At 45.0% G+C, this 23,383-nt stretch overlaps 2 long non-coding RNA genes across 2 annotated transcripts in view; both read left to right on the plus strand.

Annotated features, from left to right (window-relative positions):
- The window catches only part of LOC116069989, a 79,581-nt gene that overhangs the window by 19,088 nt on the left and 37,110 nt on the right, over nucleotides 1–23,383 (plus strand). The gene's annotated exons all lie outside the window — the stretch shown is intronic.
- On the plus strand, nucleotides 5,349–8,770 carry LOC116069992. The gene is made up of 2 exons (XR_004110244.1): nucleotides 5,349–5,401; nucleotides 8,370–8,770. It is a non-coding gene; the product is annotated as an uncharacterized LOC116069992 (long non-coding RNA).

The following is a 23,383-nucleotide window of genomic DNA, read 5'->3' on the forward strand; positions in this document are numbered from 1 at the left end:
AGGCTCCATCTCACAGGCAGTCACAACACCGAGGATGCCCGTGTTGTTAGAGAAATAAGAAAACATCCTACATTGAATGTGGCCAACTAGGACAATAAAAGACAACCTGCTTAAATAAAGAAAAGTGTTGGGGGATGGTAGAGCTTCACGTGTATGTGCTGGCATATGAGCACATGCATATACATGTGGTGGGGGATGGTAGAGCTTCACGTGTATGTGCTGGCATATGTGCACATGTATGTCCATGTGGTGGGGGAAGCAGAAGTCAACTCAAGTGTGGTTTCTTAAGCATTGTCTACCTTGTTTCCTTAAGACAACATCTTTCACTTACCTTGGAATTACCCAATAGGCTAGACTGGCTGGCCAGTGCATCCTAGGGATCCATCTCTCTCTGCCACCCCAGCCCTGGGATTACACGTGGGCACTACCACACCCAACTCTTGTTGTTGTTGTTGTTGTTGTACTAATGGTCTCATGTGTGCATGTAATGTGTTTTTATCCAATCCCTTTCCCTCTCTTCCTATTCCTCTCATTTCCCTCCACCACTATTCCATCCCACATTGATATGTTCTTTTTCTTAAGCTCACTTAGTCCTCTAAGTGCTATCAGTAGTGTGTGCATGGTGGTAACATCTATTAGAGCATAGGTAGCCACTCTGGTGCCACATCCAAGAAGAAAAACAATACCCCTCTGACCCCGACCCCAGGCAGTTATCTGTTGGTAATAACTCCTACCTAAGAGTGAGACTTCCTGGTCTCTCTGTGTCAATAGGTCCTAGCTAAGGGTGGGACTTCCTGGCCCCTCTCTGTTCCATGCAGGAATTGTGTCTAGCTTGATGTTTGCTATTGAATTGGTCTGCTGGTATCCTGCCCACAAAGAGTTGGATCACCCCACTTCTAGGCAGATCCACAACTCCCTTTTCCTATTAGCCTTCTTTTTCTCCTGCCTCTGGTCATTTAAGTATTTAAGAACCCTAAATAAAGTAGACTTTGAAAACTGTAAGCCTACAGGGGGAAGCATGGCAAGAGAGAGCATGAGGCAGCCTTCCTTCCTCAACATGGTGGCCTGAACCCTCAAACTGTGAATCCGTATAAACCCTCCCACCCTAAGTGTTTCTTGGCTTGTATTTAATCCCAGCAGTGTGGAAAGTACTGAATAAGCACAGCCTCTAGGACAAGCACTCCCAAAGAGAGAGGAGTGCTCACTCTTTGGAGACAAAGTCCCTGACCTTAGGGCCCAGATGAGAAAAGCTCCATATGAACAGAGCAAATTATAGATGTGGAAGCAAGAGGGAAGGCAGTCTATGGGGAGAAGAGAAACTGAAGTTCTCAGACAAGGAAGGGGTCATGAAACAAACGGTGAGAGGAAGGCAGGTGGCGTGAAGAAGCATGTGTATGCACACTGGGGTGAGCCACGTCAGAGACCAGTGTGAGCTGGATGCTGGTCTACTATCATCCCCATTGTCTTGATTAAAAGCAACTGGGGGAGGGGAGTGGTTTATTTCAGCTTACAGATCAGTTTTTCGTTGCATAGAAGTCAGGGTACAAATTCAATCAGGGGCTTAAAGCAGAAACCACAGGAGAAGGCCTGTTCTCAGGCACGTACTTACCCAGCTTTCTTATACAGCCCAGAATTACCAGCTCGGAGAAGGGCACCATCCACTGTGATCTGGGTCCCACTACAACAGTAAAGGAAGTGCCCCGTAGACATGCCCATAGCCAATCTGATCTTGATTGAGAGTCTCTTAGTAGATGATTCCAGGCTGTGTTAAGAAGACAGTGAAAGCTAACTAGGACATGTGTCTTCAGTGCCAGGCACTGAGATAACCACGTGATGGATACATTCCCACCAGACTCTTGCAGCTACCTTCGAAGGGGATCTTCATTATTCTCATTTTGCAGATTAGAGACTGGGGCCTGGGAGACACTTAGTAAAGTGTTTGCCTTGTAAGCATAAGGACCTGAGTTCAAACCCCCATAATTCATTTTAAAAAGCCAAGCATGAGGGTGTATGCTTAGAATCCTAGTACCAGGGAGACAGAGACAGAAAGAAGCCTAGAGCTTGCTGGCTCCCCAGCCTGGCCTACGTGCCAAGCTCCACTCCAGTCAGAGACACTGTCAAAAAAAAAAAAAAATGAACGAATGAACAAACAAATGAAAAATCAAAACAAAAACAAAAAAAATAAATTAAAAATTAAAAATAAAGATGGTAGACAGCACCTGATGAAACACACTTGAGGTTGTCTTGTGCCTTCCTCACGCACAGGCACATACATGCACCTGCATACAGACACGCACATGCACATGAGTGAGCATTCATGCACATGTACACATATATACAAAACCCTGAATCTCAGCTAAAGGGAAACCACATGACTTGGCAGGTTGATAAAGTAGCCCAGACTATCTCTCGTGCATCACAGGAGAGGTGGGCTACCTTGTGTTGCTGGTCAGTCCATCCTCTGATTCCTCCTGGGCATCCTGCCCCAGCCTCACGCAAACTTGACAAATCCTAAGCTCCTGCTGTGGAGGAGGCTAAAGAGTCTGTTTGTGGAATTAAGGTTGTTACCAGCACAGTGTCCAGACCTCAAGTAGACTGCCTGTCCCTCACAGCTCGGGTACTCAGACTCCCCTACTCAGGTTAATTAGACAAATCTAATCGCGGCACTGAAGTGAGCGGGGTGATGGGACAAGAGCACACGCTCGGCTCCACTTTGCTGGCGATTGCCAAGAAAATCCAATTAAGATAGAACTGAGCCTACCTTGTTTCATAGGGGCAGGGCGGGGGTTGAGGGGAAGCTAAAAAAGGAAACCATATCTTAATATCCATTAAATCAATCTGCCTTTGTGTATGCTCACACTCGTGGGAGTATGGAAGAAACAGAGGACAACCCTGGTGTCTTTCTCAGGCTCCCTTGTCCCCTCCCCCTTTTACAGGGTCCATCAGTGGCCTGGGGCTTATCAAGTAGGCTAGGCCAATGAGCCCCAGGGATCCTCTTGTTACTTTATCCAGGTGCTGTTGGATTTTTGCTTAGGTTCTGGGGATCCAAATTCAGGTCCTCAAGCTGGCATGGAAAGGTCTTTGTGGACTTTGCCATCTCCCCAGCCCAGTCTGTCTCTTCAGTAGTGGCATGGGTTGGGGGGGTCTAGAATGGATCTAGAAGAGAAGTAAGTGGAGTCCAAACACAATCCTGTTCTCCTTTGACATTTTCTCAAGATTCTGGGTGGGAAGCATGTAGCGTGCGTGATAGTCATGCACACACAGAAGGACACAGCATTTTCACAGCCAACCACCAGGACTACAGAGGCCCAAGGTCAAATCTTGCTTGAGCTCCAACACAATGGAGGGTTTGGCCTTTGACCTTATACTTAAAGAGCTTTCATGGAAGGCTGACACTAGGTCAATGTCACCACATAGGATGACAGTGAAGACTCGGAAGATCAGGAAAGTATGTCCCACACAGAAATCTGAGAAAGAAAGAAAAATCTTCCATCATAATGAGCTTTATCCCAAGAAACAACCTGCAGGAAATCATGTGTTGCCCATCGGGGTGAGGCAGTATTTATTCCTTTATCATCCACCCACTGAGATGTGAACTTCATTGAGCATCTCTGTATGCACCAAGTTACAGGAATAGATAAATATAGTCTATGGTGCAAAAGTAGGAACTGGATGTAGAGAGAGGAAGAGATCGAGAGGAAGGAACTGGGGCAAGGGAAGAGGAAGGAAAAATAAGGAAGAGAGATGGAGATGGAGAAAAGGAGGAAAGAAAGAACTCAGAAGAGAGGAAGAGAGGGAAGAGAAAGAAATGGCACTTAAAGAAGACAACAGAGGCAGATGAGAAGTTGGTGCCCCGCATGCTCCCAGAGAAGCACAGGTAGAAGCTAGGGTAGGAGTCTGTGGATTTAACACTTGGGGAGATGGAACCAGACAAGTTTCTGAGGTGGAAACACTCTAATGTACCCATGCTAAACTCAAACATCCCCTATCCAGAGGCAAACCCCAAAGCTGAGAAGTCCTAGACAGCACTGAGTCAGGCTTCTGTGCTGGGGCAAGATAAGCAGGAAATGGGCTTTTTAAATTTTATTTTAAATAGTTTGTTTCTTTCTTTATTTGTTTTTCTATATTAGGGAAAAATAAAATGAATAGTTTACAGAAGATAACTTTAGAGAATTTCCTTGAATATCTACACATTTTTTTAATTGGTCTTATTGAAATACAGTGCATATTTAACAAAATGCACAGATTTTAGTTGTGCCAATCAGTAAGTCTTATCATTTGTACCTGGGACCTGCTTTAAACTGTAAGATAGACAGCAGGGGACCAGACAACAAAGTCTGGAGCTCAAAGAGCCAGATAGGCTGTGACTGTCCAGAATGGTGAAGACAACTGGTCAGTTTGGCGGAGTATACACCACGTGGGAAGCGGGGAGAGAGGAGATGAGCACGGATTGCTGAGATTTGTGAGCGGGTGGAGGGAAGAGGAGGGATGTCGGAGTGCCCTGTGTGGCTATGCATGAGCCTGGCGTTGGGACATTGAAGGCTGGGGTTCTACGTGAAAGAAAACTGAACCAGCCATGGCCAAGAACAGCCAAGGAGTTGTGAAAGAACATAAAAGCAAGAAAGAAAAGTCTGCTTCCGGTTGCAGCTTCCTGTTGCAGCCTTCTGCTTTGATTGTTGGTGATTTTACAAGAATACACTTTGCCCACCTGCTCTTCCTGGATCCCCTGAAGAAAAACACATTCCTTGGAAAACAAGGCCCTACTGAAGAAGAATGTGTCCAGATTGGTCCAGTTGGGGTAGGTGGAGTGGGACCAGAGGCACTAACTGGAAACATCCCCTTGGTTCAGTAACCTGACCTATCTGCCATCTCCTGCAAGGCAGAAGGTGCTTCTCAGTACACAGCTGGGACAAATGCAAGGCCAAGCACAAGCCTGCACTTTTTTTTTCTCTCTAGCCCTCCTGCCAAGCAGGGCTGTAATTTCTGATGCGGTATAATATTGCCCCTCCCCCAGCACTGCATGCAGACCCCTCTGAGGCACCTTCCCCCTGCCTTTCTTTAACTCTCGTGGCAGGTACCCCTTAAGTTCTGAAGCAAAAGAGCCACTGATACCTGTTAGAGGAGATGGCATTTTAATATTTTTTAATTAGCACACTCAAGCTGCTGTAAATACCAACTCCTCCATCTGTGCCCCTCTCAACCTCCCTGCTCACCCCCAGCTATGTACATAACCAGAAAAGTCTCTCTGATCACCTTCTTGGAGGCTACACAACCTCCAGAGCTTGGGCTCATTGGAAAGGTCTCTCTCCCAGATAACAACAATTCAATGTGCCTTGACATTTTAATAGCCTGCCGTCCTGGTGAACACAATCGAGCAAGGCAGTGGAGCAAAAATCATTAGGTAAGCAAGATAATCTAAACAGAATCTGCCGCCAGCACTGCTCACATCTGGGAGAGGCTGGCACAGCTGGGCGGACTACAAACAGAGCTCAGTATGCTCCACAGTGTCTTTGTCTGTGTGTGCTTGAGTCCCTGTGCACATCCCTGTGCACAGTCTTTGAGAGATAAACACCCAGGCCACCACAGACTCCTTGAGGCTCCGATATGAAATCACATGAGCGTGTACCACTTATAATGAACAAAGATATCTTAGACCTCTCTAAGCCATCACAAATAAAATCTTACTGCTTAAAGTGTAGGCTTGCCATATCTCAGAGAGGAGGGCAGAGGTTTGCTGGAGTTCTTGATGCCTACTCCATGAGGGGTTCCTGAGCATGTGTGGTTCATTTACATAAAGATTTTGAATATAAAGTCATGGCACACTAGTTTCTTAATGTTGCTGTGCCAAACACAAACATCAAGCAACTTAATTAAGGAAAGGGTTTATCTGACTTACACTTCCAGGGCACAGCTCACGACTGAGGAGAGTGATGGCAGAAATCGTGAGGAGTGGTTCTTGCTGACTTACTCACAGGTTCATGCTTAGCTGAATTCCTTGTATGGCACAGGACCACCTTCCTGAGGAATGGGACCACCCATAGTGGGCTGGGTCCTCCTACATCAGTTAGTAAAGACACCTCCTACACGCATGCCCACAGGCCCATATGATGGGGTAATCCCCCAACTGAGACTCCCTTCTCTGCTGATTCTCAGGCTGTGTCAAGTTGACAGTTAATTCTAATCAGGAAACTTGCAAGCTATGTAATTTAAGCAGAACTATAGAACATGGAAGCTTTATATTTGTACAAGCAAGGCTCACTTTGACTAACTCGTCTAATGTTTGAAATACCAGTGTTAACTATGTTCCCATTTGGAGATGAGATGATCAAGGCACAGAATAGAAGTAGCTTACCCAGGTCATCTGTCGTCACTAGCAGAGTCAGCAGGAGCCTCGTGTAAGTAGTCTGCCTGGATAATTTAGGCTTTCTTTACACTGTGCTGGCTCACAAAAACATAAAGACAGAAAAGTGCTACATGTGTATTTAAAAAAAAAAACAAGTATAATCCTTGCTGAGCATATGCATTTGCATGTGTATATCACACACACACACACATACCTGTGTGAACACCCAAAACAAGCAAGGAACTATAAAACCACGTCTTTGTGTGCACACATGCATGTGTGCATGTGCCTGTGTGTGTTTTGTGTGTGTGTGTGTGTGTGTGTACTTTGTAGCAGTAATAGGAGGAGGAGGCAGAGAAAAACAAGGAGAAAGAGGAGCCAGCAACCAGGGGTCAATGTTGGGTGTCTTCTTTGATGAGTTTCTTTCTGATTTCTTGAGAGAAAGTTTCTTACTGAACCTGGTCAGCTAGACAGGCTAGCCAGCAAGCCCCAGGGATCTGCCTGATTTTCCCACCACAGTACGAGAGTTCCAGACACACATCACAAGGCCCGGGTTCTTATTTGAATACTGAACATCTGAACTTGAGCAGCACCTTATCAACTGAGCCAATTCCCCAGCCCATGACTATTTCCCAGTGCAAAGGCTTACCTTGGCTTATGCCTCAGAGACACCCGTATGTGGACACTCTGTGAATCCCTAGACCCTAGCTAGGGTATATAGGGCATATACAGATATAATAATCAATTAGACTCAGCCCTACAACTACCTCATAGCCTACAGAGAAATCAAACAGGAAAATAGGTGGCTAGCCTTGAGAGTTAGCAGCTGAGGGTCACTAGGAGCTACGGAGGCATGGAATGTCCCCTCCTGACACCTACTTCTAAGCAGTCACCCCCTGTACTGGCTGATTTTGTGTGTCAACTTGACACAGGCTGGAGTTATCACAGAGAAGGGAGTTTCAGTTGGGGAAGTGCCTCCATGAGATCCAGCTGTGGGGCATTTTCTCAATTGCCCCTTCTGGGTGGTGCCATCCCTGGGCTGGAGGTCTTGGGTTCTATAAGAGAGCAGGCTGAGCAAGCCAGGGGAAGCAAGCCAGTAAAGAACATCCCTCCATGGCCTCTGCATCAGCTCCTGCTTCCTGACCTGCTTGAGTTCCAGTCCTGGCTTCCTCTGGTGATCAACAGCAATGTGGAAGTAAGCCAAATAAACCCTTTCCTCTCCAACTTGCTTCTTGGTCATGATGTTTGTGCAGGAATAGAAACCCTGACTAAGACACCCCCTCCTTGTCAGTCTTCCTGAGAAGCCACCCATTTAACTCCCTCCACTTGAGAACTGTCTTTAAGACCATGTTCTAAGCTACACAAGAAAAATTAACCTTGTTACCTAGCAATTACACACTTTCACACCCCTTTCTACGAAGGCTAGCAGGAATGACGTCACAGAACCCTGGGAGCAGGCTACTCCAGGCAGCTCTCCTGTTGGAGCCCCACCCTCCCAGCTGTTCCTTGCTCTTCCCAGCCCAGAGCAGTTTTCCCTGGTGCTGACTTGGCAAGCCCTTCACTTTATGAATATGACCCTCGGCGGGGGGAGAGTCCCTCTCTGCATCCCCCAACTATGTTATCACCATTATTAAGGAGCTTAAAAGAGGAGCTGGGAGGACGAGACACTGCTGGAATTGCAGGCTGATTGTGATTGATGTGTTCCTATTAGTGCCTCAGTGTTATCTCTCTGGATGGCAAGAACAACCAGTGAGTTGTAACACAACAGATTACCTGAGTTCCCAGCCTTAGAAGGGTGTTTAAATAAAATATAGTCCCTCTTAGCAAGAGGCTCATTTTCTCTGCAGAGCTCCCGGACTATGTCATGTCAGCTCTGATTCGCTGCGCCTCTCCTCAGTAAACATGTCTTATCATTAATAATTCCTTACAGGCACTGTCTCTGAGAGTCCTCTCTCGTTCTCTCCCCCCGCCCCCCCCCGACATACACACACACACACACACACACACACACACACTCTTCCTCTAGGTGGCTGGATTCAGACACATCACGCTTCAGCTTGGGTTCCAAGGTGCTTCTCTCTGGATTTTCACCTGCCTTGCCAAAAATGATTGATTACGCTAGGCCAACTGGGTGTCCGGCAATACCCAACAAATGACTTTGGCCCCTAACAGCAGGCCTTGGCCAGATAGAAATCAATATTTCACCATTAAAATCTATCAAAGAAGAGTTAAGGCACCATCTGTCCCTGCCGCCTCTCTATGGTGTGTGAACATTAAATCCGACACTTGTACCACACGGGTAATCAATATATAGTGGTTCACAGATCATTTGTGGTCCCCCTTTAGCAGTGATGGATGTCTGGAATCGTTGTGATTCATTTTGTCAGACCATTAAACAAGATTCTGTCCAGTTCCTTCCTGATTTCATTTAGAGGATCATTCTTCACAGTTCATAAGAGGGAAACGGTTTTACCAATCTGCTTCTATTTCAATAAGTCACTTTATAGAGATTTTGTGTCCTGCAGACTGTAAAAATTCTAGAGAGATAGTACAAACAGACCTCTGAAGCTATTCACGCCATGACATATGCAGAAGGTGTGGAGAGAGGAATGTAAATATGTTTACCTCTTTATCTGCAAATGTTGGTTTTAACCTGTTCCTAGCTGGAAGACTGGCCCGCAGACTGGGTGTTCTGAGAATCTCAGCTGCAGCCGGAGGATGAAGCTGGGTGACAGTGAGCTTTATTTTCATTGAAGGAGCTTGAGGAATCCACCTGGGAGCATGGTCAAATAATAATAATAATAATAATAATAATAATAATAATAATAATAATAACAACAACAACAACAACAACAACAACAACAACAACAACACAGGCCTTTCAGCAGACTGCAGTTCGGACCCTGATTGTGTGTGTGTGTGTATGTGTGTGTGTGTGTATATTTATGTAGAGCTAAGGGTAATGAGCCTCAGCCTGTCATTTCTCAGGTGCTATCCGCCCTGGTTTTTGTAACAGCCCTCTCATTGGCCTGGAACTCACCAAGCTGGCTATGTTAGCCCCAGGGTTCCACCTGTCGCCACCTGCTGAGCGCCAGGATTACAAGCCTGTGACACCACACCCTGTTTCTTTTTCTTGTTGTTGTTTTGTTTTGTTTTGTTTGATGAGGCTTCTGGAGATCAGACTCAGGTCCTTGTGCTTGAAGGAAACACGCTTGCTTTACCAACTGAACCAACCCCCAGCCCAAGACCCAGTGTTTTACAGTCAAGAAAGATGATCTTGGCCCTCACCCCAGAGGTAGGAAAATGTCTCTTCCTACCCTGTTCCAGCACAGGGACCTGAGAAAGAAAGTGCTAGCTCTGCCGTAGACCTCCAGGTCTAGATGAGCATGAAGGACCTAAATGGCATGGTGACAAACATTTGTGGAGCGCCAACCTGTTGTCCACCGTGTGTGCACAATTCTCTGCTTCAGTGAGCCTACAAGGTTGCTACTCACTTCCCAGGGAGCAAAGAGACTCAGAGAATTGAAACCTCCTGCCTGAGACTGCTGCTCGTGGAGGGTATAAATCTGACTCAGGTAGATCATCTGGTGGCTTCGCTCACATGAACTGTGGACTGTATAGATAATTCTAGGCTAACTTAAGTCTATTTCTTCAATGTTTCTAGACTCATTGGTGACGCCGACAAACCAGCACTCCCAGGAAATAAAATCCTATCTGATTATTAATTATGATCATTTTTATTCTCATCTTCACTACTTCATTTAGAATTTTGTACAATAGATTGTGATTGTATTTCCCCCTTCCCTAACTCCTACCAGATCCAGCCTCTCTTCTCTAACCTCCCCACTTTGTGCCCCAAATGGGACATTTTAGGTCATATCCTTTCCCTCAAAAGGTTCAGGTACCATTGTAGAAGAGGAGGTAGAAAAATTGTAAGAGTCAGAGGCGGCAGATGGTTACAAGAAAAGAGCATTTCCTGAAGACGCAGAGCACAGGAACTCAATGGAGTTGAGCCTTTCGAAGGCTCAGACCATACAAGATTCCAGCCTGGAGGTGGGAGAGGAGCACCCACTTCCACCCCAGGCTCTGCTGGCAGTAGACGGCTGCTGAGAAAGGGGGTGGTCTTTAAAAGTGCAGCCCCTGGTGGGCTGGTCACCTCCTATGAAGATCACACTCCCAAAGAGTGTATGGGCAACACACACTGTATGAGATGGTTTTGTTTTTTTTTTAAGTTTTTTTTTTTTTTTTTTTTTTTTTTTTTTTTTTTTTTTTTTAATTCGGGTATCAGAATGTTCAGTGGGTTGCACCAGTGAAATCAGACCCAGGAACCAAATGAACAGAGCTGTGTTTGTCTGTGTAAAGCACTAAGGTAATTCATCCCATGACCATGGAATGGGTTTTAAAACTATTTTCTGGTGATGGACCAAGACGATTCTTTATATAGTTATTGCTGATGTTAGTCGAGATAGGTAGACATTGGCTTCAATATTAGCATAAGCATAAGCTCATATGTGGGTAGACAATATGCATTAATATAAACACGTAATTAATATAAAACTGATGTTACATAGTGCATGTAAAATTTGAAAGACCTTAGATGCAATGCTATGGATTCTTTCTTTTCCTTTTGAAATGACTCAGCTTAGGATAAACAAAAGTAAAATTTGAGCTGGGGAGATGGTAGTGGGTAAAGCGCTTGCCACACAAACATAAGGATCTACATTTAGGTCCCCAGAATCCACTTGAAGCTGGGAGGAGTGCTGTGTACCTATAATCCAGGGCTCCTACTAGGATGGGGAGGCAAGGAGGAAAGCCCAGAAGCTTAGTGGTCAGTTAGCCTGGGCGCAGAGGGCTGACCAACATGAGATCAGTATGCCATAAGACAGAAGGCAACACCTGAGGTTGCTCTCTGACCTTTACATGTGTGCCCCGGGCTGGGCATTAGTGTTCATGTATGTAAGTGTATATACATGAACATATGTACACATGAATACATATACACACACATATATATGCATTCTTACCTCCACTCTGCCACACTCAATATCAGGTGATTCTGCCTGAATATGAGCATTCTGGAGATAACAGAACACTCAACTGTCCCAAAGACAATCTCTGTGTGTGTGTGTGTGTGTGTGTGTGTGTGTGTGTGTGTGTGTGTGCCTTTTTGTGTTGAGATCAGAAATTGATATTGAATATCTTCTGCAACTTCTCCCCATGTTATTTTTTAGGCAAGGTCTCTCACAGAAGCCAGAGCTCATCAATTCAACTAGGACCAATGGCCAGTGAGCTCCAGGGATCCATTTGTCTCTACCTACAAGGGTTGGGGTTATTGATATGTGTCCCTGCATTTGGCCTTTACATGGGTACTGAGAATACAAACTCAGGTCCTCCTCATGTTCGTACAGCAGTCACTTAATGAGTGATGCCTTCTCACCCTCCACATCAGGACTAATGTTTAAGAGATATTGGCATTCTGTAGAATGCCAGTCTAAGATACCGAAGAAGCGTGAGATATGGGGTAGATCTTTAAAAGCCTAGGCTTTGGTCCCCTCTGTGCTCTCTTAGGCCTCTCTGAGCATTTTGTGTAAGACTGAAGCTAGTTGCAACTGCCTCAGAAGGTAATTGCAAGCATTATATATAGACAACATAAACCTAGGCACAGGTCCACAAAGTTAGTGCCTTGTTTGTTCCTTTCTTCTTTCCTTCTTTCTCCCCCAGTTTCACTTCATGAATGTGTACCATACTGTACTTCAGTCACCTATAAGAATCTGTGATGGATTCTGCCATGCCAGGATTTACCTCAGCCATCTCTGGTTCTAGAAACATGTAGCCTGGGAATGAAAGCGAGCCTGGGGTCTTCAAGTCTACCACTGACCAGTAGAGGAGTCGCTTTCCCTGCCTGCCTGCCAGGCCATTCTCAATAGCCAGAGTCTCTGGCTGTCTCAGGAGCCGTGTCTCTTCACTGAACAGTGTTCTAATGACCAATTTCCTGCTAAGCCAACCCCGTGTAAATGCTACCCATTAGCCCCAGCCATAATTCCAACCCATAAGCACCTCATGTTCCGTATAATAATTTAATGGAATCAAAAGAAATGTTCCCTTTAATTGTGTTAAAACTACCTCTTTGGAGCCTTCTTCGTCATAGTACTAGACTCCAAGAACAGAAGCTGGCTTTGAGATTTTGTTCTGTGTTTCGATGGGCTGTGGTCATGAGGGCATCTGTTTGCTTGATTGACTTTTAATCTTTTTCTGGGTCTTCCCTTTGGTCTCTGTCTCTCTCTAGGTTTGTCACACCACCACCCCTTGAAACCTAGAGCTGCCTGGAATATATTCCACTCCACCATATACTTCTGTTCCTGTCAATCATTTCTTCTTTTCTATCCTCCTTCTTTCTCTCCATTTGTTGCAGTGCAGCCTTTTCCCTCCAGGCATGACCTGATCATCCTACTGCCATTTTGGAAGAGAGACTTCCTTGGCCTTGTAGCCAGAACAACTAATTGAATAGAGCAATAGTAGAGCTAATAGGCATGGTAGTGCTAGGGTGGTAGTAACGAAGCTGACAATGCTCTCTAGTAGCCGTGGGGAATGGAAGGTCACAGGAGCCTCACCTGGGAGTTCAGACCCCATTTCTTGTGAAGTTCTGGAGTATATAGGAGCTGAAAGTTTAGCTGAGTTGGGTGGAGACTTCATAATGCAGGTTCCAGGAGGTCACCATCCATCATGTGGTAAGATTTTGTAATGATACAGCTATCTGGGGAGGGCGGGGCACTCATGCTCCTGTAGTAGCTCCTCACCCATGCTGTATAAAAATGCCCCGTAAACTTACTACTTCACTAAGCTAGCCTTGGGTAGAATTGGTTTTTGCCTTAGTTGGGGTAAATAGGCCAGAAAAAGGAAGCACACCACTATCCATTTCCCCTGGATCTACATGACCTTCCATCTATCTACCCTTCCGTCTCAGAGGTACCAATCAGAGGCCAATCAGAAGCCCAGATAAGACCTTTACAATAGAATGAACCATCTTTCCGGCCATCTTTCCAGTCCCACAAGGCTACCCAGCCAAGGGCATCTGTTGCGACTCTTATCGTTTTCAGGAACACTCCATCTTCTGTTGTAGCTATTATCATTTCCAAGAACGCTCGGTCAGCAGTATAAGCCACACAAGGCCAGGCTCCTATCTTCACTAGGTCCCAGCAGCGTGGCATGGCCTCCCAACTGTCCCAGATATTCACACACTCAGAGACAGAGTTTAATCCCCCACCCTACGTCCTAGGAATTCCCAAAAGTTACACAAAACGATTACAGTCTGCCCACGTTATTGAAGACAGAGCAGCCATGCCCAGAGCTTGCGCTGGCAGATGATCGTTTTGTGGCCACGTAGCTCTGAGGTTCAACCTTTGGGCCTCACTCAGCTCCAGCCTGCCAAGACTCCTTCCTGGATAGATTGTGATCCTACCCTCTTTGTACTTTCTTGTCTGTGTTCAGACCTCTGAGTCTGTTGTATCTGACCATTGGCACATACAAACTCCAAACCAGAGTACCCTTGTGGGGCTGGAAGATGGCTCAGTGATTAAAAGCACTTGCTGCCCTTTGGAAGGATGCAAGTTGCCATCCCAGCACCCACTCACGAGCCTCCCAATCACCTATAACTACAGTCGCAATGTCCCAAGACCACCTTCTTGCCTCCATAGGAATCTGAGCACATATGGCACACACACACACACACACACACACACACTAAGATTAGCTTTGTTAGGAAGGGTCTTTGTAAAGAATCAGGCTCTAAGCAGAGAGGGCTGTGAACAGCATAGAAACATACACAACCCCCTGTGATCCAGAGGCTGGAGGCAACCCGAGTATTGTTACGTTGCATGGATCATACATTGATGAAGGCCCCATCTCCCACCCAGAGAAAGAATGACCTCTGACATATAACCCAACTTGTGTATGCCTTGCTCCTCTAGCTTGGTCACATAGCACACATCATATACTAACTAAAGCTGCTCCCTCTTGATAAAAGACCCTTCTTCCCTCAGAAACCCTTAAGACCTGAAGCCTTGCTTTGCCTAGTGACACTGAAGCCTCTTATGCAGATCTCATTATGCTTTGATGCCTGTCTGCTGGGGCTAATACATGACTTCTCTGAAGGACAGTTAAATTCAATGACTCTTTCCCAGCGCCCTCTTATCTCCCTCTCCCAAATCTAACAGTCTCTCTCTATACTGCCTGTACTCAACAGTCGTATCTGTGAATATCTTTCAGGTTCTGCCATAGGTGCATCCTTGACCAAGAACGACAGCAGCCATACTCAATCATAAGCCAAGAGCTTCCCACCTATGGCTCCTATCTGGCTCATAGGGTATCGGGGTGAGTGTAGCCCATCTTACAGTAGTGAGGCCAACCTCATGAATCCTGAGGTCTGAGACCTCCAATCTCCTCCTTCCTCTCCAATCTGGCCAGGCATCTCCAGAACTATTTCTAATGGAGTGGGTAATATATTCTCAAAGATTTCCTAGAATTTAAAACATTCCTACTCTTTGTCTCGATGTGAAGTGATCTGTTTCCTCCATAGTCTTTTGAGAGCTACTTTCAGGCCATCTTACAGTAATTAAAACCCATTCAGGAATTCACAGCTGGTCAAACTGCAAAGAGCAAGCGCCAGTGGGGTGTTCAGTCATAAATAAGATGTCCGTATCACATCCATCCCGCCCAAGGCTCAGGGATCACCACAGGGGACTGGGCAGGAAGTTTGTAGGAGCCAGAGGTTGGGGAGAACCTCTGTCCAGCCGCTATGCTTGCCTGCACAAGACCAAGACAGTAAACAGTCCAGCATGGATGGCAGAGGGGTTCAGGAGCTCTAGCTGAGTGCCACTGGCAGTTTATGGCGCAGACAAGAGAGAGTCAGTTTTCTTTAGGGGTGTGGTCCTTGGGAGGTTGCCTCACTCCCATTCATATTTGACAAGCATAAATAGGACACAGTGGGTTATAAACAGACTTTTAAAAACCCATGATGTTGGTAGGGGTACATGAGGAGGCTTTCGGGGAGTTTAAGGGGGCATGTGTATATATATGTGTGTGTGTGTGTGTGTGTGTGTGTGTGTGCGAATTCTCAAAGAACAAATCAAAATACTGCATTTTAAGAAATGTTTGGGCCGGTGAGATGGCTCAGTGGTTAAGAGCACCGACTGCTCTTCCAGAGGTCATGAGTTCAAATACTAGCAATCACATGGTGGCTCACAACCATCCTTAATGAGAAACAAATAAAGAACCAATGCGGCAGAGCCAGTGGGACGAGAGCAAGGGCCCAGAGCAAGAGGGAGAAAGGGAAGGGGAAAAAGAGGGAAAAAAAATGTTCTGGGGGCTCCTAGTTTGTGTCTTCACAAGGTTTTTCTTATGCTAGAGCCTTTATTTCAATATCTTCTTCATACCCAACCTCTCACGGTTGTCCCTTCTCATAGACACTCTTAGTAATATGGGTTTTCAGGTGAGAAGTTGAGGCTCTGAGGGGCTTAGTATGTCCCATAATGTCACACAGCTCATTAGTGGCTGAAACAAGAAGTCTGTGGTCAGACCCCACAGACAGAGCCACTAAGCACCTGGCTATACCTTTGTCTAAAAAAATAGTTTAATATATGTATTCATAACTGTGATGGGAGTTAGGGTGTTACAGAGGAGACTATTGCCTGATTAGAAACCTTTCCATCAGATTATTTCTACCCAACCTAGTCCTCTCCTGATCCATTTTGTAGACATCAATAATAAATTTGTATCTCTAAATGTATGTGCATATGAATATTTCTACCCAACTTAGTCCACTACTGATCCATTATGTAGACATTAATAATAAATTTATATCTCTAAATGTATGTGCATATGTGTATGTGCATGCAAGAGGAGCCCTGCAGCTTGTTTCTCAGATGCCAGCCACTGTGTTTTTTGAGAAAAAAACTGTCACTTACCAAGTCAGTCAGGCTGCTTGTCAAGTTAACCTCAGAGATCTGACTCTGCCTCATCAGCTTTGGGCTTCTAAGCACATGCCACCCATCTCAGCCCATTATGGGCTCTCAGGATCAAACCCAATTCCTCAAAATGCCTGCAAAACAATTCACCTACAATGTCATCTACATAGCGCTAAAGGCAAGATGGCGCTCCTAGGCAGCAGAGCTCACAGGTTCGCCTAGAGCTGTGGTCCTCAACCTTCCTAACGCTGTGGCTCTTTAATAGAGTTCCTTGTGTTTTGATGACCCCAACCAAAACACTATTTTTGTTGCTACTTTATAACTGTAGTTTTGCTACTGTTGTGAATCGTAATATAAATATTTTTTTGGAGCTAGAGGGCTGTCAAGTGGGTCGTGACCCACAGGTTGAGAACCACTAGCATCGTAGCCCGTGAAAGCCGCCAAAGTCCACTGAGCACCCTAAACCACACCTGGAATCTTCTAAAGACATCAGTGAGAGAACAAAACAGAGACACATAAATGTATCTTGAGACTGGTCCACCCACTGTGGATCCCTCGGCTTTCCCCTTTGCAACTGAACCTTGTCCATACAGTAGTTAGAGGCTGTTAGGGTTAGGGTCAGGTCGGTTTGACTTTTGTAAGAGGCCCATACAGAGAGCAGGTGAGAAGGTCCAATGAGGAGAGTGCTCACAGAGAGCACCTGAGCTGGCCCAATGAGAAGAGTGCTAACCGTACAAGCATGAGGACCTGAGTTGGAATCCACAAGACTTTTGTAAAGCTGAACAGGGGTAGGGAGGGTGTTTGCAACCCCGTGCTCCTCTGAGGAGATGGGAGCTAGAGGCAGGCTGGTCCCCAGAGGCTTGTGGGCTAGCCAACCTGTAAAGTGTGGTGGAGGAACAACAAACATACCCTGTCTTAAACAAGGTTGGAAGGTGAGGGCTAACATTCAAGGTAGCTCTCTGACTCCCTGGGCACAGAGATTTTGTTATTTTTAAAAGGTACCTGCAGACTGACGATTTTTAATTCTAATCTGAAAAAATCTTCTCTCGCTCTTGCTTTCTCACTCTCTCTCTTTCTCTTACAATAGTGTTTTATGCCAGGCTGGTCTCAAACTTACTCTGAAATTGAGGATAACTTTGAATTCCTGATCTTCCAGCCTCCCATATACCAAATGCCTGGATTTGGGACATGGCCATCATGCCCAGTTTATGGGGTTAAAAACCAAGACTTTGTGAATGCTAGCCTAGCTGCCCCATCTCTTAATCTGAAGTTTTAAAACCTAATGTGCTGTCAGATCTGAAATGTTTAACACTCCAAGATGATATCACAAGTGGAAAATTCCACGCCTGACTTTATGTGACAGATCATGATCAAAATCCAGGTGTACTAAAAATACCATGTGAATTCACCTTCAAGCTATGTGTGCAAAGTATTCTGGGGCATGAACTAAATTCATGTTTAGACATGATTCTCATCCCTAACAGCTCTATTATGTTTCTGAAAACAATCTGAAACATTCAAAGAAATCTAAAATCCCAAACCACTGTTGGTCTCCAGTATTCTAAACAAAATATACTCACTCTTTACAAAATGGAAATGGGAATAAAATTATTCTAGGGGCAGTTCTTTAAAATGTCTAAATGTTCTTGCCAAAAGCCCAGTGATTTGTGTTGAAGTTGTGGGACCCACGTGTGGGAGGTAGAGGACTAGCCACCATGCATTGTCTTTTGCCTTCTAAACACACATGGCAACACACACAAACACTCTACACACAGTAAATAAAATCTAATAGTTGGTTTTAAAAGGGGACATGGTGATACATGCTTAAGATACCTGTGTTGGAGAGGTAAATATAGTAAGGTCCCTGGGGTCCACTAAGCATCAGTTTAACAGGATTATCCATTTCCAGGCCTGAGAAAGACCTTGTCTTTAAAAGAGCAAAGTGGGCAGCATTCTGAAAAGCAATGCCTGAGGTTGATATATGGCTTCTACACACATACTCATACACCTGCATGTGCACACACTAAAAAAATAAAATAAAATAAAATAAGAAGAAAGGGGGCCTGAGAATATGGCTCAGTGGATAAGGTGATTGCTGAGCAAATATAAGGACCTCAATTCATATGCCCAGATCCCATGTAAGATGGCTGACAGAGACATGTGCACATACATGGGAGACAGATACAAGAGGCTCATGGGGACTTGCTGGCTTCCAGCCTAGCCCCAGACTTAGTGAGACCTAGGCTGAAGGGAACACACACACACACACACACACACACACACACACACGGGGTAAACACACACAGGTATGTGCACACAAACCACATATTACACATATGTACAGACACATACAAAAAAATGAGCATGGAAAGAAAGGACCTAGCACATAGTAGGTCATCAGGAATTGGGAGCAGCTGTGAACTCCCTGGGAAACAGACGGCATGGCGTGGCCTTGGACACCAGGCTGAAAGACTCCATCACCTCAGAACTACCACTCTGCCACTGTCACAGTCCCCTCCAGATGGGTGGGGCAGATGTGGAGTGGCGGGGGGGGGGGGGGGGGGGGGGGGGGGGAGCAGAACCGGGGTTTTCAGGGTAACAAGACTAATCAGGATCTCACCATCAAAGCAAATATATCCAATTAACGGCTATTAAAGAAGCATTTTCCGGCACCGTGCGCAGTGAAGGCCATTCTATCTAGCAGAAATTAATCTTAATTATTGGTACCTGCATACGTACATGCAAAGGGAAGCAAGTCACATTAATCTACATTAAACTTAATAGCAGTCCGTGTATTATCTATTCTGAGTCAAAATTGACTGCTGGCCCCCTCGCAGATATCTGCTGTGCTAACTCAAGTAATTACTGTGCAGTGGGTCTCAAAGACACAATTTGTTCCCTATATAATAAATCAGCCACTAGAAGCTTTTTATAATTAAAAACCAAGGGGGGAAGATAGAACTGTATAGACAAATGTCGTTTTCTTCGAAAGAAATTACGGGAAAGGGAAATAGGGTTTTGTTGCCTAGTTGGGAAGATAGAATCCCTGTCTTCACACATTCCTAAACAAAGACAGAAATCTTGTTCAATTTTGTTGATTGTGCAAGAGAATGCCTAAGAACCCCAACTCTTAAGGTTTCTAAGTGTCCTTAACTTCATTTCCAAGGAGAATAATAAGGCTATCAGGGATAAATGGCTTCCATTAATTGGGATTTTCAATAGCATTGGTTAATGTGGAAGGCCAAGTTCAGTTTATGAAATTTCACTTAGCAGGACCCTTTCGCATGACCACAAGGGAAACGGTGACTATGTTCTCCTCCTCTCTGCTACCCACAGCCCTTCCCATTAGGACACTGCACATGTACCCCATAAATCAGTGGGTAGAAGTTACTCTACCCTCAACGTTCCTCTTTCAAGTTTATTGTCTGTATTCCCAAAGACCCTTGTCCCAGTTACTCCATTTTAGTTAGACTTATTCTTAGCAACATTGTGTGTGCCCACATGTATGTGTGTTTACACATGTTTGTATGGATGTGTGCACTTGTAGAGGCCAAAAGTTGATGTCAGGTGTTTTTTTCTGATCATCTCTCCACCTTACAATTTATTTTATTTATTTACATATGCATTGAGACATGGTCTCTCATTGGGCCTGAAGCTAGGAATCCATCTGCGTCATCTTCCCTCAGTGCTAGGGTTACAAATGCACACCATCATGTCAAGCTTTAACATGGGTGCTGGGGATCAGAACCCAGGCACACATGCTGGCACAGCAGTGACTTTCTTCCCCAAGTCATCTCCCCAACCTTAGTTAGCACTCTTCCCTATGGTCAAGGTCATATAGTTAGGGTTGCACAATTACACCACAGACTGAGTGTGGTGGTTTAAATGAGAATGCCCTCTTAGGTTCACATACCAGTTGGTGGAACTGTTTGAGAAGGATTAGGAAGTATGGCCTGGTTGGAGGAAGTATGTTACTGGAGTGGACTATGAGGTTTAAAAAAATCACTCCATTCCCAGTTATCTCTCTCTCTCTCTCTCTCTCTCTCTCTCTCTCTCTCTCTCTCTCTCTCTCTCTCTCTCTCTCTCTCTCTCTCTCTCTCTCTCTCTCTCTGTGTGTGTGTGTGTGTCCAGCTTGCAGGTCAGAATTTAAGCTCTTAGCTCCTGCTCCAGCACTCTGCTGTCTGCCTGCTGCCTGCTGCCTGCTGCCATGCTGCCAACCACAATCATGGACTCCAACCATCTGGAACCCTGAGCCCCAGTTAACATTTTCATTTATAAGTTGCTTTTGGTGGTTTGAATAAGAATGGCCCCAGAGGCTCATATATTTGTATGCTTAGTTACCAGGGACTGGAACCTTTTGAAAGGAGTAAAAGGTATGGCCTTGTTAGAGGAAGTATGTCACTGGGGGTGGGCATTGAAATTTAGAAAGTTCACACCAGGCCCAGTGTTTCTCCTTATTCCTGGGATCAGGATGCAGCTCCCGGCTACTACTCCAGTCCCAAACATGTTGCCATGCTCCCTGCCATGATGATAATAGACCAACCCTCTGAAACTAAAAACAAACTTCCAATCAAATGTCTCTGAGTTGCCTTGGTCATGGTGTTTCATCACAATAGAAGAGTGATTGAGACAGTCATGGTGTTTCCTCATAACAATACCTAAGTAACTAAGACAAAATTTGGTACCAGGGTGTGAGCTATTGCTATGACGGGCATGACAGTGTAGTTTTTGGAGGGATGTGAAAGACATTTTGACTTCTGGCTCAGAAGGTGGCTGAATGCTGTAGGCATGGCTTAATGGACCATTCTAGTAAGAGTTTGGAGACAGTGGTGCTGAGAGCAATGTGGACTATAGAGGCACAGTGCAGGAGGTTCCAGACCGGGAGAAATACTATCCACTGGGCCAGAGACCTTTCTTGTGATATTTTGACTAAGAATATAGCCGGTTTTTTACTTTGTTCTAAGAATCTGCCTGAGGCTAGATTTGCAGATATCTAAAGCCATGAACAACATTTTTTAAATGGGTGTATAGAATTCGGACTCAGTTCCTTGTACTTGTGCAAGAAGTACTTTTACCCACCTGAACCATTTCCCTAGCCCCTATGTCTTTATTTGAATTAAGATATAATTACATCATCTCTCCCTTCCTTTTTCTCCTCCCAAGTTCCTCCCCTTATTCTCTTTCAAATGCATGGCTTCTTTTTCTTTTATTTTTTGATTTTGCACACACACACACACACACACACACACACACATATGCTTGTATGCATATACAAATACACAAATATATAAATGCAACCTACTCAGTTTGTTTAGTGTTTAGTGTTGCCTGTATGTATATGATTTTAAGGCAGACCCCTGGTGTTGGATAACCAATCAGGGGCTCATTCTTCAAGAAGATTACTTCTCCCTTTTTCAATAGTCATTAGTTGCCTGTGGTTCTTTGTCTAGGCATAGGGTTCCATGAGATCGCCACCCCCTTCTACATTAGTGTATGTGTTACTGTTATCCTTGCTCAGGTCTTATTTAGGTAGCCATATTTAAGTATTGTGGGTGTGGCATTGCTATTGTTTCTAAGAGACATAATCTTACAGAAGACTTCCTGGTCCTCTGGCTTTCATAGTGTTTCCATTTCCTTTTCCATGACATATCTTGAGCCTTAAATGTTGTAGATGCATCTACTGGGGCTGTAAACCCCACAATAGGTGGTCTCTGCATTCTGCCTGGTTGTGGTTTTCTGCAGCGATCTCCATCTGCAGCAAAGGTGGTGTGAGGTGAGAGCTGTGCTTATCTGTGGGCATAAGGCTAAGTTTTAGAATGCATTTAAGAATTATGCTGGTCTAGAAAAGTGGTGCTGGTCGTTTCTCCTCACAAACCCATTTTCTTCTCAGGGAAAGGTGGGAGATAAGAGAATGTCACTCAGACAGAGCTCACAGACTGGGTAAAAGTGTGAGGGAGAAGTTTTTGAAGGATCCCAGGTATCTGGCTCAGGGGACTATATAAGAGGTAGAAGTGTTGAATGGCAAGTTTTAAAGAAATATTTTACCTTTGTTTGACTATGTTAAAGTTGAAGGTCCCAAGAGAGGGCCACATGGAGTTTCCAAGAACATATGAGTAGAGGACTTTGAAATCACGGCAGTTCTGGGTGAGAGGCAGAAGGTTGGGATTATGTGGCCCAAGAGTGGCTGGCTGCTAAATTGCAGATGTGATTTACCACAGTTGAACCGAGGAAAGAGCTGGGGTGGCAGGTGGAGAACTCTCTAGCGCATGAGAAGAAGAGACTGAAAGCCAGTTAGGGAAGTAGGAGGAGGCTTCACAGAAAGGGCTAGGTTTCAGAAGCCAATGGAAAGCAAGGCTGTTAGCAGTCAATGGTTGAATAACTGTGACAATGGTGATGAGATCAGAGTTGACAAGCAATCTCTTGACAGAGCACACTGAAGACCTTGGCAAGTATCAGTGGAGTCATCGGGGTGGAATCTGGGTCATAAAGTTCACAGAGCAAGTAGAAGGTAGGGAGAAAGAGACAGTGGTATAGGCAGAACTTAGAAGTAACTTCCTGTGAAAATTAAGGTGAAATATAGGAAGCAGTTGGAAGCTGAGGGGAATTTGAGACATGATTTAATTTCTCTCTCTTATTTTTTTAAAGTTATCATTATTGTTTATTAGATATTTTCTTTATTTATATTTCAAATGTTCTTCTCTTTCCTGGTTTCCCCTTCGAAAACTCCTTATCCCCTCCCCACTCCCCCTGCTCACTCCTGCTTCCTGGCCCTGGCATTCCCCTACACTGGGACATAGAGCCTTTACAGGATCAAGAGCCTCTCCTCCCATTGATGACCAACAAGGCCATCTTCTGCTACATATGTGGCTGGTATGAACATAGTGGAGCATGTGTCCTTATTACATGTTGGAGCATCTTTTGGGCATATGCCCAGGAGTGGTATAGCTGGGTTCTCTGGTAGTACTATGTCCAATTTCCTGAGGAACCACCAAACTGATTTCCAGGGTACAAGCTTGCAATCCCATCAGCAATGAAGGAATATTCCTCTTTCTCCACAACCTCTCCAGCATCTGCTGTC

The sequence above is a fragment of the Mastomys coucha genome, unplaced genomic scaffold (assembly GCF_008632895.1).
Source record: "Mastomys coucha isolate ucsf_1 unplaced genomic scaffold, UCSF_Mcou_1 pScaffold1, whole genome shotgun sequence".
NCBI classification, from domain to species: domain Eukaryota; kingdom Metazoa; phylum Chordata; class Mammalia; order Rodentia; family Muridae; genus Mastomys; species Mastomys coucha.